This window comes from Lonchura striata, chromosome 1 (assembly GCF_046129695.1).
Source record: "Lonchura striata isolate bLonStr1 chromosome 1, bLonStr1.mat, whole genome shotgun sequence".
NCBI lineage: Eukaryota > Metazoa > Chordata > Aves > Passeriformes > Estrildidae > Lonchura > Lonchura striata.
Genome location: NC_134603.1, coordinates 3322555 through 3337339, shown reverse-complemented (window position 1 = coordinate 3337339; position 14785 = coordinate 3322555). Strand labels below are relative to the sequence as shown.

Below are 14785 nucleotides of genomic sequence, written 5' to 3'. Positions count from 1 at the left end.
TTTTTGATTTCTCCTGTGGTGGAGGGGGCAAGTAGACACAGCAAGTGGCAGATGAAGTGTTAGGAGATGAAAGGCACATCTGTGGAAAATGAGGGGCCTTCTACTCACTCTTCAGCAGATGGGAGTGTGGAGAGCAGATGGAGATGTTCCTTCTCAGGATTGTGTTTTAGCCATTTCTTTTGTGACATCCTGGCTGGTGTCCCCAACAACAGCAAGGCTGGTCTTGAGGGTGTAACCAAAAGTAATGGAGTCAAGCACTAATGCTCCAGTTCTCCAGTCACTTTCATTTGGCAGTACAATGTTAAGGGTTGGACTTGATGTTCTTAAAGGTTTTTTCCAACCAAAATTATTCTGTAATTCTGAACTGGGCCATGAAGAGGGATGTAATACCTGCCCTATGAGGAAACACTGAGAGAATCTGGATTATTCAGCCTGGAGAAGCAAATGCTTCAGGGTGACCTAAATTGTGGCCTTTCAGTACGTGAAGGGGGGGCTACAAGAGAGCTGGAAAGGGATGTGTAGTGATAGGACAAAGAGGAATGGCTTCAAACTTAAATAGAGCAGGTTTAGATTAGATATTAGGAAGGATAAATTGTTCCCTGTGAGGGTGGTAAGGTCCTGGCAGAGGCTGCCCAGAGAAGCTGTGGCTACCCCAACCCGGGGAGTGTTCAAGGCCAGGCTGGACAGGGCTTGAAGCAATCTGGTCTAGTGGAAGGTGTCCCTGCCCATAGCACCAGGTGGAGACAAGATGATTTTTAAGGTCCCTTCCAACCCAAGCCATCCTGTGATTCCATAACTTTTATATACATACTCCGACAAGCACCAGAATATCACTGTACTACATCCCAAAAACCCCCTGTGAGAAGCAGGTGTCCCACAACCAGAGGCCTGAAGACTCAGTTCTTGTTTCCCAAATATCCTGTACCCAACCAGCAAATGCCACAGTTTGCTTCCAACATAAATCTGTTGTGCTCCAACAAATGGATCTGCCACATTACTGTTTCATTGCTGAAGAAATCTGAACCATAATTAACAGAAAAGTGTCCTTCAGTTAAACAGTGACCTGATTTTTGTCACTTTAATCCAAAAATTAGATCTATATCATTCATTGCATAAATTTGCTTTTCTATTTTAAGGATTTCTCACTGTCTTGACTGCAAACAAAACACAGGGTCTTGTTTGCAGTCAAGTCAGAGCAAAACTGATGAATGCCAACACAGCTGGATCTCAACAGCCCTTCCGCTAAACTGCCATGTAAAAATTAGGGGAGTGACAGAGATTACCAAGAAAAATACAGCAACACACCTGTAGGTGCCAAATCAAAAGTTATTTCATGGAGAGGGAAACAATTCCAGGTGCAGAGGAAGCATGCAAAGAAGGCAGACACAGCAGAGTTTGCATTCGTGCAGCTGCCTTTATTGCAATGACCCTAACTGGCATTTCCAGATGTGAGGCAGGAAAATCAGCTGACAGGAGCATCTTTGCCTATAACCCTAGAAAACCTAGGTTAAAGAAGATACAGGGCTCTATACAAGTCATATGTGAAGAAAAAAAAAAATTAATTAAAAATCCCTCCTTCTTTCTTTTCCACATATTGAGCTGGTTAAAGCAGTCCACGTTCCCCCGTTGCTACCAGCAGCATTTATTTATCACCGTCCTCAATTCTGAAAGCAAACTCCAAGCGATAATGCACGATCTCCCTGCAAAACCAAACTGAGATGGATGGAGGACAAGAGGTATAATTTAAGACAGTTTACATTGCTCACAGTACCAGGAGCACTGCATTCAGGCTGCAGGAAAGGTCATTAGTAAATTGAAGACAGCAGAAGATAAGAGAAAAGTTTACAAACAACATTTCAAGAGGAAAAAATTAGCTTATTTGGCCATTCAGGGAAAAAAAAAAACAACCAGAAAGAAAGTCTGGGTGTGAAAGAGCCTTCCTCACTCCAGGAAGAGGAGTGAGCTCATCTCCAGTGCTCATGATGGAGCACACAAGATCTGCATCAGTGCCATCAATAGTAGCACCCAGTGTGACAGGAACCTCCCCTCCTTGGCAAAGTCATCCATACCAACAGAACAGTTTGGAGCCATCTCCTGCCTCCCAGATGGCTCATTCCTGTTAGTGCAGAAGTCTGGGGAGCCAGGATCTCCCTGCAGCAGTGCATGGGATTGCTGCCCTGGGCTGGCTACGCTTCAGCTTTCAGCCTTTTTGTGAACGCTACAGGAGATAAGCACTCAGATACAGGAGATAAGCAATGTAAAGAGTTCACTTCTTCCCTGCTGAACACTATCATCTGATGAAAACACAGTTTCTCAAGTAAAGGAGAGGCTCTCTAAGTTGTTTTTTTTGAAGAACACAATGGAAGTCTGCACTGCCTGTAGCCGGGTCTAGTGGAAAATTCCCTATCTATGGCTGTGGGTTGGAAGGGACGTCAAAGGCCATCCCATTCCAACCCAAACCATTCCATGATTCCACGTCATCAGTGGACAACTAACACACACTGGCTTCAGTGGATTTTCCATGGTCCAAAGTCCAGGTGGGAGAAAGGTCTTTCTTGTGAGGAGACACTGTGGGAGCCAGGCCTGGTTAGTCTGGAGAAGACTGAGAGGGGCTCTCATCAATCCACACAAATATCTCCAAGACAGGAGTCAAGAGGATGGTGCCAGGCTCTTTTTATGGTGCTCAGCAACAGGACAAGGTCAGTGGCCATAAACTAAAACACAGCAAGCTCTACCTCAACCTGAGGAAGAACTGTTCTTCATGGAGAGTGGATGCCCATGAAGAGCAGCCCAGGGAGGACGTGGATCCTCCCTCTCTGGAGACATTCCAAACCCACCTGGATGTCTTCCTGTGTCACCTTGACTTGGCAGGGGGTTGGATTGGATGAACTCCAGAGGTCCCTTCCAACCCTAAAGATTCTGTGAATACATGAAGAAACTAAACCTAGCAAGACAGGCTGAATCTCACCCTGCTTTCCTTTCTAAATTTGGACTATCCACATGGACACACATGCCTTGAAACACCTGAGGATATCTAAAACACAGGTAGTCACCCTGACCTCACAGAGGTGCTACTTTTCATAATCAAGTTCCTTGGTATGTTGATCAGTTCCAGGGGAGGAGAGGGCATACACAAAATATATGGAATGTTAAGTAATTCAGTTATTTTGCATCAGGAAGACTATGGACAATGCCCTGAATGTCCAACTTTCAGAGCATCTTGAAAAAAAACTATGTCCCTTCCACTCTTTTTTTGGCCAACACAAGGCTTAGCAGTGAGAAACCCACACATCTCTGTTGTGCATAGCACTGAGGACTGCAGAAATCAGCAGTGCATCCCCACCTATGTCCCCTACAAAAAGCTTCCTGCCATGACAACCCCTGTTCTCCTACTCCATATCCCCATGCTTCTGGTCACAACCTCTCCACACCCTCCCTGTATCCATGGACACTCCCCCTCCTCAGCTTCAGGACCCATCCATGCCTCAATTTGTTCTCCAAAGCATCCAGAGAGGTAGCAAACAACTCAAATGGGTAATCTAGACCCGGATATATGTTAACTGATCAACTGCATGATACCAAAAAAACAGACAGTCAGTAAATTTGCCTGAATTTAGCTTGAGGACACTGAGATATCAAGTCCTTACGTGCTTGGTGAATACATACATTGGTGGTTGGGTGGAGGAGAAAATCAGTGAACTGTATTTTTTTCCCTGATGTGATTAAGTCAACCAACCTACTTCAGTGGAAGAGGGAGAAAGACATCGACAGAAGAAAGCCTTAAAAGAAATGAGACTTCAAACAATCAAAAAAGTAAAAAAAATATTTCTGTAAACAACCCAGTAGTGCTTATCCGCTCTCACTTTCAGACCTGGGCCCCAAATATTCTGTTTGTATTTAATTTTCTGGCTCGTCAAGTAGAAAAATAACCGACTCCTGAGGCTTTCAGCTTTATTTAAGCACTTGGTTAGGACTGAGCTGAACACTCAAACCTGTCATTGAAGGTTTCAGGTGCTCTCAGCTCCCATTTACACTCCATGAAGGCTTTGCTCTCCACATCACAGACAATCACAGAATCATTAAGGTTGAAAAAGACCTCCAAGATCATCGAGTCCAACTGTTAGCCCAGCATCACCACCATGTTCACCACTAAAACACATCCTCAAGTAACATATCCACATGTTTTTTGAACACTTCCAGGGATGGTGACTCAAGCACTTCCCTGTGCAACCTTTGCTAATGCTTAACAACCCTGGCAGTGAAGAAGCTTTTCCTAAAATCCAGTCTAAATCTCCCCTGGCTCAACTTTAGGCCATTTCCTCTCATCCTGTCACTTGTCACTTAGGAGAAGAGACTGACACCCACTTCAATACAACCTCTTTCCACGAAGTTGTAGAGAGTGATAAGGTCCCCCCTGAGCCTCCATTTCTCCAGGAGAGAATGACACTGTCCAGAAGAAACCACACTCCATCCTACCACATTAACCAAAGTCCCACCATGTCCCAGTGTCGTGGTTTGACATGGAAAAAAAATTTTTTTGAAAGGAAAAGGTCAATTTTGATATTGACTAATAGATATTGACTAGCTGAAACTCAGGTTCTTCAAGATTAATTTAACCCAAGAGCAAGCACAAGCTGCTGCATAAGAGTTGAAACTGTTGTCTATCCAAATACTAAGCATTTTTTAAAAATTATTCTTGGTAGGGTTTTGATTGGAATGCATCAGACTCTGGTGTTGTCTTAACACACCAAGGCCAAAATGTTGGACAGGGCTGAAATCCATGAATCCACTTCTAAGACAGTGGAGCCTTGACTTTTAGTGGCCTAAAATTGTGCAGAAAGGCATCTTTAGGCTGCAGCTCTGTGATGAATTAGCTCTGACAAGGAAGGGAACTCAAGACCTCCCCACAGCACTCCCTCCCTGCCCCACACCATGGCTGCCTGCCTCTCCACTCTCGCTAATACAGGGACCAGCAGCTAGTGCTGTAAATCAGATCAATGAAACATTCAGTTAAAAATAACAGCCCAAACCTCCTCCATTGCAGGCGAGCCTTTCGGATCACAAATGATGAAAGCACATTTCTAAAAAAAGCGAGCTGAGCTGAGAGAGATTTCTGAGAAGGTGGCAAAATAAACAGCCCTGAGCCCAACCAGCAGAACAAGGGCTGGGCTGCTCCAAGCATTGCTGGGGCTACAACAGGTCTCAATCCACAGTGTCTACCTATGTCAGAGATGGTGCCTGGCTCCCATCCTGGTGATGCTGTAGGAGCACGACATTCAGAGGACACCACCACTCTCCATTGTGAGCTAACCTTTGAGCATCTCCTTTCCCACTGGACTGTGTTATTCCTGCCTTGTAGCTGGTAGACAGGGAGAAAAAGTCAGGATGTAGCTTCTGGGGTCAAGAAACAACATCCTTGTGGTACCCACAAGCACTCGGCCTGTGGTGCTTACTGAAACTGTGAGGGAAAAGAGAAGCAACATCCCTGAGGTTTCTTACAACTATTTTTATGATTGATGCTGGGAAAGAGAGGAGGGAGTGGGGAGTAAGTTTTTTTTTCTCCTTTTTTCATGTAATCTAAGCACCCACTAAACAAACAACCAGCTGTCTTCATCCTGCAATCCAGATGGATGTCCCTCTGCAACAGGGGATGCACCACAGCATCTCGCCTCACATTTCCAATGCCAGGATTCAATACAGCAACTGCAACTTTTAATGCCTTTTACAAACATCTAATTCACTCTGTATTAATCCCTCAGAGCAGCTACTTCTTCATTTTACCCTTGGAGACATCAAGCTGAAATATTCATCAGCTTGAACACAAAAACCTACAGCTCTAAGCAGTTGTTGAGGACAGAGGACGTGCTGTTACCCAGTTCTCTGATATATACAGCAGTATAACACCATCCTTGCAATAAAAGTACAGAATGAGCCTCTAAAGATGCCTTTTTACTAGATGTTTGTAAGTGGATTTAGGTTTAATGACAAACTCCTCTTGCTTATTTCCCGCTTTTACTCATCCTTCTTTTTTGCGGGGAGGGTGGCTGACAGGGGCTGTTCTTCCTCAAGCTCAATATTAAATAAAAGAAATCCAAAAATATATTGAAAATGCACTCTTAAGTCATGGCACAAGGCATATTTCAAATGAATGCAGCTGAAAACCTCCAAACTATCAAAAAGCTATTTCAATAAGGGATTTTCACTTACTCGAGACATTGAGGACATTGACACAATTTCTAAAAAGATCAATCTCTTCCAAGTATTTTAACTCAATTAAATTGACAAAATTTCCAGCACGTGAAGGTGACAACAACCCCATGGTCCACATTTTCAGTCTTCCCAGGCTACAGAGGGCTTCCCAAAGCTTTCAGGCAGTCTCTCAGCTGACTCTTGCAGGCCACATCCAGATATGCCCAGAAATCTTTAGTATTGAAGGAGCAAACCACAGCAGTGTGCGTTAACTCATGTGTGCATTCCACATCTCAGCCACAACAAATCACAAACACGGAACAGGACCTGACACACACTATTTAATTTGACCTTTGACTACGACAGAGCCAAAGCAAGGTGACTCCAGCCCATAAATATTCCTGACTCCACCAGCATTGAAGATGTTCAGACTTCAAACCTTGAAGGGAAGCAAACAACAGCATCAAATCCCTGCAGTTGTTTCACCTTAAATAGGCAGAAGGGAAGTGTTGACACTGAAGCAATGCTTTGCAGTTCAGGCAATCTGTGTTCAACTGCCAGGCTTGACTAAGCTCTGGATGCAGCAGGAGAATTAAAGAGAAGCTACAGTCCTCTCACCTCATCCAAAGCATCCTGGAGCTGCAAAATGCACAGGAGAGACTCCTGGCTGAATGGGATGTTACTGTGCTTCAGTACAGCCCAGAAGAGAAAGGACCTGCATCATCTTCATTTTTAACGTTCAAGAAGATTAAATTAAAATAGCCCCAAAAATCAAAAATATAGTAAGATACAACAATTGTAATCAAGGTGGCAAGAAACTGGCAATGTGTTCACCACTAGAACAGTTTGGGAGTTACCCAGAACCAGTTCATACCCTTGATCAAGGCATTTCTTTGCATCAGCCTCCTGCAGTAGGCAGATAAAATGTAGCTGTTCCGTCTACATAAAACGTGTTTAGATACATAAATCCTGGCAAAGTGGCTTTTCATTTTGAGGCAAAACCAAAAAGAATGATATGCTGCATTAAATATTTTCTTCTTTGTCCTCTTCTCGACCGTCTGCAAGATCAATTAAAGTGCTTTTGCATAAAACAGGCAGAGAGGAGCACGTTCCAAAAAATAAATAAATAACAACGCCACTCTTTGCTTTCAGTATGATGCCTGAAGAAAACAAGCGTAACGACTTAAAGATTCCCACAGTGAAAAAGAAGAAAATGATGAAGGTTTAATCATACACTTACAAGGCAACAAAACACATTTCTCAAGTCTTAATATCTCTTGTGAAATTTTAAGCACTCAAACACAAAATATTAGCAACAAGCTGCAGCAAGCTGAGTCGTTTCCCCTGCCCTCACACAGAAATATGTGCGAGTCCCTTCCTTGTACTCACACACACATTTGCAGTTTGCATCACTTTTCTGTTTGCAAAAATATCCCAATGAAACTATGAGTGTTTAAGATGTCATGATTTAACACGTTCCTCGCCTTATGGAGGTCTCGCCATCCTGGAGCTCAGCAACGTCTCTGTCCAGCTGCATTGCAACATCTGGAAGCACCAGCATGATTTCCCCACAGGCTGACCAGCAATGGGACTCATGGCCACAGCCTCAGCATGGGGAGACAACCTTCATATCAACTGCTCCCCCAGTTACCAACGGGGAGCGGGGGAAAAGGAAGAGAGATCACCCCACCAAAAAAGCTCAAGACCTACTTTCTTCTCCCTCAGAATGCCCTTCATCACAGCTGTGCAGGGCAAGGGAGGCACTGTTCCCATCAAAACCCCATCATCATAGGTTCTAAGGAAGAAATATTTTATACTGAGGGTGGAGAAACATTGGGACAGGTTGCCCAGAGAAGCTGGATGCCCCATCCCTATAGTTTTCAAGGCCAGGATGGGGTTTGGAGCAACCTGGGACACTGGGAGATGTCCCTGCTCATGACAGGGGGACTGGAATGGGATGATCTTTAATATTCCTTCCAACCCATGCTATTCTATGATTCTGTGACCCTATCTGTCCCCAGAGACTTGTAGTGGCCTAAGTGGTACAGCAGGTCACTGACCATTTCCCCTTGGATTCTGGGGGCTTCGTTCTGCTCCCTGTCCTCCAGCTGTGGCACTCATCCCACCATGTTTCGCTCATGGCAACTGTGCCATATTTTTCCAGCTGCACAGGGGCTTCCAGCTCCTCCTGTTTGTTGTTCACACTGTGGGTACTGGTGCAGCTGGGCTATTGTCCCCACCACCTCTTTTTGGGGAAGGAGCCCTAATTCCTAAATGGCCATTCCCATGTTTCAAACACATCAATAACCCTGGTGCCTTTGCTGCTGCAGGGTTCTCCATCCCCTACCTCCACTGAGGCAGCAGAACAAAGGGCCTCACTCACACAGTGTTCCATGAGAAGAAAACCCAAAAATCTGCTGGTGACACCAGGCTCAGGGCCAGGTATTGATCTACTGGATCTTCCTGCTTCCCCCTCATCATTCCCTCCAACTGGAAGGGTAGAGAAGAACACTACGTGTGTTCCTGATCCCTTAACCAGTCAACCTCATGACAAAACACAAAAGAACTGAGAGGAGAGAGAAATCACTGCTCTACACAATTGAAACAGGACGAGAATAACTTGCAATAATAAAATAAATCTAAAAAATAAGCCCACATGAAAAAGAAAATCAAATATCCAAGAAATGAAAACAAAAGCTAAGAGGTGAATAATTCATCTAGGCAATGTGCAGTGCCCATATCCTACCTGAATTGCTTACATAGAAAGTTCATGGTTTAATCAGAACTGCTGGAACAAGAAAAACCAGAGTCATAAGTACAACATTTATCTTGAGTAAACGAAATAGGTCTCTGGGAAGGCATTTTCATTTAAAACAGAAAAAAAAATAGGTTGCAGTTTGTGACGTGACCAGCAAGGGGAGTCGGTGCCCAGAGCTTTGAGGGAACCACGCAAATGCAGTTTTGGGTGGAGAAAACTCAAATAAACAATTCTGAGGTAGTGACATTGATAAAACATTGAAGACTGCCAGAGGATGCTGGAAGATGATGGACAGAGAGCAGAAAACCCACTAACCTGGAAAACAGAGAGGGCTTGAGAGATATTGGAGTAGAAAAATAATCATGTTTTGGTTGGAAATTGGACTTTCTGTCCCTGCAAGACCTACTGGAGAGCTTGCAATAAAGAGCTCTTAGAGAGAAAAAGGCAAAGGACAAATGAAATCAAGCCAGGATGGATCTTACAATAAGAAAACAAGGGTTAATCTCAAAATATTCCCAAGCACAATATTCACATGAAAAGACTGGCTAATTCCTCTGGTGGCCTTGAGGAGACATCCAGGAGGGTACCAGAGGAGGAGTCAGAGAACAAGGGCTAACCAGGCACCTTATCACTGAGCCCCAGAACCAGAGAAAATAGGGGAAACAACAAAACTATTAAACACAACTATTAAAAACAAGGAGTGGGATTTTAATAATATTATCCAGCATTTAAAGCAGAATGCCAGCAGTAGGAACTCATTAGGGGAGCAGCAGCAAAATCACTGCTGCAGCTCCAGCCATGCTGGGCTTGTCAACAGAACCAGGGCCACCCTGGGCTCCAGGGCCACCGGGAGGACACTCAGAGCTTTCGTTCCTCTGCCCCGTTAACTCATTAACCTCATATTTACTCTGTTGTTGGTAATTACTCAGAACATTAATAGGCACAATTTATGCATATTATTTACTGAATGTTACAAATCGCTTCAGCTCTGTGTATGAATTGGGGCTGGAACAAGCCAATGCTCCAAGTGCTACGGAAAACGGAAGTAGAGAAATCAAAGTATTATAAAAATTTTAAAAAACTTTTTTTTAGGATGTGTTTCAAATTTCTTCAATATCTTTGGTTTCTTTGTGCAAGATAATCAGTTAATTCAGATAAATATATATAATCCATCCATTTTACTAATTCTACGGTAACATTTTAACAAGGAAAAACAGACACTAAACCAAAAATACCCAGGAAAAGACTTATTTCCTCCTATTAAGCTGGAGCCCATGAAACAACTATTCCAGCCATGATACAAATTACCGTTAACGATATTCCAGGTGGGAAAAAACAGATGCAGTTTAAGAAAACTGTTATTGCTGTTAAAGAACTCCATAGGTTTTACAGACACAGTCTGTTACATCTTGAAAAATGGAACTTTCACTGACCATCTGTTCCTAGCAGAGAACACCCAACAATTCTGGCTTTGCCAGAAAGCCCAACTCAAAGTCAACATGCCATGAGGAGGGGACATCCCAGAGCTTAACGAACAACCAAGATCAGATGTTGGGGGAGAATTTGGATGGAGATCACCCAATGGTAACCAGTTAAAACAAAGAAACCACTGCAAGAGCAGAAAATGTGATCCAGAGGTGAACATCTGCAAGAGCAAAGCCCACAGCATTCCTACACCCCAGCTCCAGAGCCTCCTCTACAACAGGCAGCATCACCTCCAATGAGCTCAAAGGATATGGAGAAAACCAACCAAAATCAAAGAAAATTAAATGAGAAGGATTATCAAGGAAAGAAAATAGTAAAAAATTACCTCACCCACAATTTTATTCTGCTGTGTTGTGAAGTAACTTGTTGAGAATTTGGCAGCAATAACCCAATGGACCCAAGGCCCAGCTCAGCAGTAGTGTTCCTGTTTAGGTAAAAGGGAAAATAAAAGGAAAATCAGATGTGAAAAGCACAAACAGGCTTTTATCTGCTGTTTCCCTCAGTCTGAAGCTCAGGGATTCCCAAGACTGAGGTTTTAGCTGTATCTTTAGACTCAACTAGGAGTTTTCACACCCTGTGAATTTGTTAAACATATCCATATATCAGGCAAGCTTTGCTTTTGGCCTACACAATATCTGTTTACAATGGAACACACACCAAAAAAAAGGAAACAAAAGAACATTTCTTCCCTTTCATTTCAGGGTGCAAACATTAAGAGATGCCTAGCGAAACACAGCAACTGATTTTCATTTTCTGCCATTTGTGATTTCGCATTTTTGTCTTTTCCCCCTGTTTAGCCATGCCATACTTTATTGTCACTATCAGCCAGTTAAATTGGTTTTATTATGCTTTTACTACATTTTTACTACATTTCCTACAAAAAGAAAGCCCGTGCAAATATAGGGATTGCTGAGAGAGAGCCACACAACTGAGACAACCACGTGGACCTAGCACTGGACTTTTGAACATTTTCAGTGATGATGATTCCACCACTTCCCTCAGCACTCTGTCCAATGCTTTATCACCGTTTCAGTGACTAAATTTTTCTTATATCCAATCCAAACCCCCACTGGTGCAACATGAGGACATTTCCTCTCATCAGGAACAGCACTCATAAGGATCCAGAAACTCAGATAACTCTGGAGACTGGAATGACATCATAAACTCATTTCCCACATACACTTTCACAGCTCTTTGTGGGTTTTGTTTGCCCAAATTTGGAAACTAATTTCCAGAAGAAATTTAAGACATTTTTAATGCAGTTTATTATGCTTTAATAAAAAATAATTGAGAAAAGAAGAAAAATAATGGCTTAGGCAACTCAGGTAGAGGCCCTTATACACTGGGCAAAGTACAGAAATAAAAGTATTAGACTTTATATAGCAATTATTCCTCAAAGAAAGTGTTTTAATGAAAATGCTGATATTTTGGGCTTGTTTTAAGCAGGAGAAGCATCACCACAGGAGACAGCTTTCCAGACTAACCATGAAAGCCTTCTACTCCCTCCTTATGATGGGATAGTGGAGAAAGTAAAATCACATGGGATGACACTGGGGCCAAAGAAAGAAGCAAAGGATGCCAAAGGAGCTCCTGCCTTGAGTTTTTCTACCCTTAGAAAAACCATCCAATTACCCTTTCCTCCTCTTTGATTACACAATCGACTTCAACACGCTCAAAAGACAACACCTCCAAAACACAGGGAAAAATAATGATTAAGAGCCTTTAAGTTAAAGTACAGTACCCAGAACCAGCTTTCAAAGACGGGATAAATAAGCAAGACCTTTAAATTTTAAGATGTTGCTCAGCAGCACCTTGTCATGCCACATCACACAACACTTTTTCCTTGTTATTTCTCTGGCCAAAGGTCAAAATTCCTCTTCCCAAGAGACAAGCCTTCAGATAAAAAGAGTGGTGAAACTTTTACATCCAAGCAATTTGGGAACAATCCACATCTCCATCTTGGAGACCTTCCTACATGTGATTTATTGCAATTGAAGGTGGGGAGAAAAAAATGACAACATTTGTCTCAACAAATTAAAACAGAATTATTTCTACAGCACACAGAGTCCATCACTGAAATCTCAGGATGTTCATGGATGCTAAGGTAGGAGTTTTTATCACCCTCACGTAGCACTGGGACAAGGACAAGCATTTTTAAACTGCCTGTACAAGCAAAAAAACCAGTGACCATTTCAATTTTTCAGAACTTCCTAAGCCATGGCACACCCAATCCTGCCAAGTGAGGATTCAGGTCCTTAAGTATAGAAACCTGGTAGTCCAATTTCCCAGACATATCATTATCCCCAACTCCCAGATCACCCAAGGCAGACCTAGGAGGATGAAAACCAATACTGGAATAATCAAAACCACACCACATTGCACATGAGACTCCTTGCCCATCCGTCTTCTCCTTATCTCATCCTCTCACCAGTTCCATCCCCCGAATTGACATTTTCTTCTCCAATTCAATCTTTTTCTGGTGGTTTCTCCTCAGCAGGGCCTCTCCTCTGTGTCCCTCTTGCATTCTCCACACAGGAATGCAAGAGGGACGTGATCTTTGGTTGGCATCCAACTCCATTATAGGGAGGAATTAATGACAACTCTGCCCACCTGCAGGTTTTTGGGGTTTTTTTTTTAAGCCATCGTGTATGTAACTCACACAATGTCAGTACAGGAATATCACACTAAGGCTCTGGAAAGTAAGGGGCGGGTTTTCCTTGTTCCCATGGTTATGAGCAATTTTAATGACCAACCTAAATAAAAAGGCTGGAAGAGAGAGAAAGTAGGAAGGAGTGAGGTGGGCGTTTAATTTTGATTGACAAGACAGAGCAGAACTAGTTAAGATCTGTCAAATGCTTGCTGAGGATCACAAATCCTCAGCACATTCTACGGCAGACAGAATTAGTTTAAATGCACAGCTTTACAAAAATATTTCTTATCTGCTGAGATCAGATTTCAGCATTTCAGCTGCCCCACAGAAAGCAGCTGATGTCATAACTACCAAAGGAACTAAGGTAGGGCCAGAAAAAATACATGCGTATTTTAATTATTTGTATTTGATTTTTAAGTATTAACATCTATAATGTCTTAATATGTCTTAAATTTTGTCTCTGACCTATATAAATAATTTTTTTCTATAGAATTACAGCATTCTCAAGATTGCTAATTACTAAGACAACAATTTTAAAGGCATTTTCAAAGGCACCACTTTGGAATCACATCTGCATCACATTAAATGTTGTATAAATACAGAATACGGAGATAATTCCTGCAATAAAGACCTTAAAATAGGAGACTGAACGCAGAAGGAGTTGAACACAGATTTGATGGGAAATTTCAGGAAACACAATCTGGAAAGACAAAAACACTGGCATGACAGTCAGCTGTGATGTTCCCTGATACACCACCAAAAAACAAGCTTCGGGGAAAATTAAGAACATTCCTACAAATTAAATAATCAAGAAGGAAGAATAATGGAGAGGTGGAGACTCGGAGCATTTCAAACTCAGGAGCAGAGTTTCATGACCCTGGAGGGAAGAATCAATATCTCATCAAGGCACAAGGCAGCATGAGAAGACTAAACCAGCATCTTGTGTTTAAGGCCAGGGAGGAGAAGGATGCACCAAAGGACAGACACAAAGAAGACCCAAGATGTGCCTGAACCAAACTCAAAAGATGTTTTTCTTGTTCTTACTTGGCTGTGTTGGGATGCAAGCAGGTCACAGTGATCTTCACAGGGCTACACACCTATGAGCTTTGCTATTTTATCAAATGATTTTAGAATTTTAAGGAGAAAAAAACTCGGCAAGAGAGGATGAGGTTACAAAAGAGAGAAGTCAACAGCTCCTGAGATGCCTGCCAACAGGATCTGCACTTAAAGAGTGTAGTTTTGGCAGAGAACATTCTCAAAATCTGATATTTAAAAGTCTCATGGTGTTGGAACATGTAATTAAAGGAAAAGGATACAAGTGAACTAAGATCTGATCAACACAAACTTGTATCAAAGTCAGAATGTGTTCTCAAAGAGTCTCAGCCACCTGGTTCCTCCATGCTTCGTTTAAAGTGAGAAAAATTAGCTACCAACTACTTTTATTCCCACTCAAAATCATCCCTCTCCAGCCTCTAAAAGGGATGGATTTGTAACAATCTTCAAGAATTAAAAAATTCAAAAACAACTCCAAAACTCACATGTTGTTTAATTTACTGCCACTTTTCAATTCTAGAGCAACATATTTGTTGTGATATGAACTTTTCCTTCACCTATCAATGCCCAGACATTGATGGGTGAAGGAAACGAAGAACAATGAAAACACCTACAAGAACTCCTCAAGAACTGGAATAAATTAAAGAATT

General features: G+C 42.4%; 1 protein-coding gene across 7 annotated transcripts in view; it reads right to left on the bottom strand.

Annotated features, from left to right (window-relative positions):
* TSNARE1 (t-SNARE domain containing 1) overlaps positions 1–14785 on the bottom strand; it is a 449842-nt gene that overhangs the window by 423538 nt on the left and 11519 nt on the right. For 4 of the 7 annotated variants that reach the window (XM_021531987.3, XM_021531991.3, XM_021531992.2 and 1 more), the window contains exon 2: positions 10763–10856. The exons of 1 other annotated variant lie outside the window; for it this stretch is intronic. The gene's annotated coding sequence lies outside the window, so the exon portion shown is untranslated. Of the gene's footprint in view, positions 1–10757; positions 10857–14785 lie in introns of all 7 variants that reach the window. 2 more of the 7 variants (XM_021531988.3, XM_021531989.3) reach the window with 2 other exon arrangements.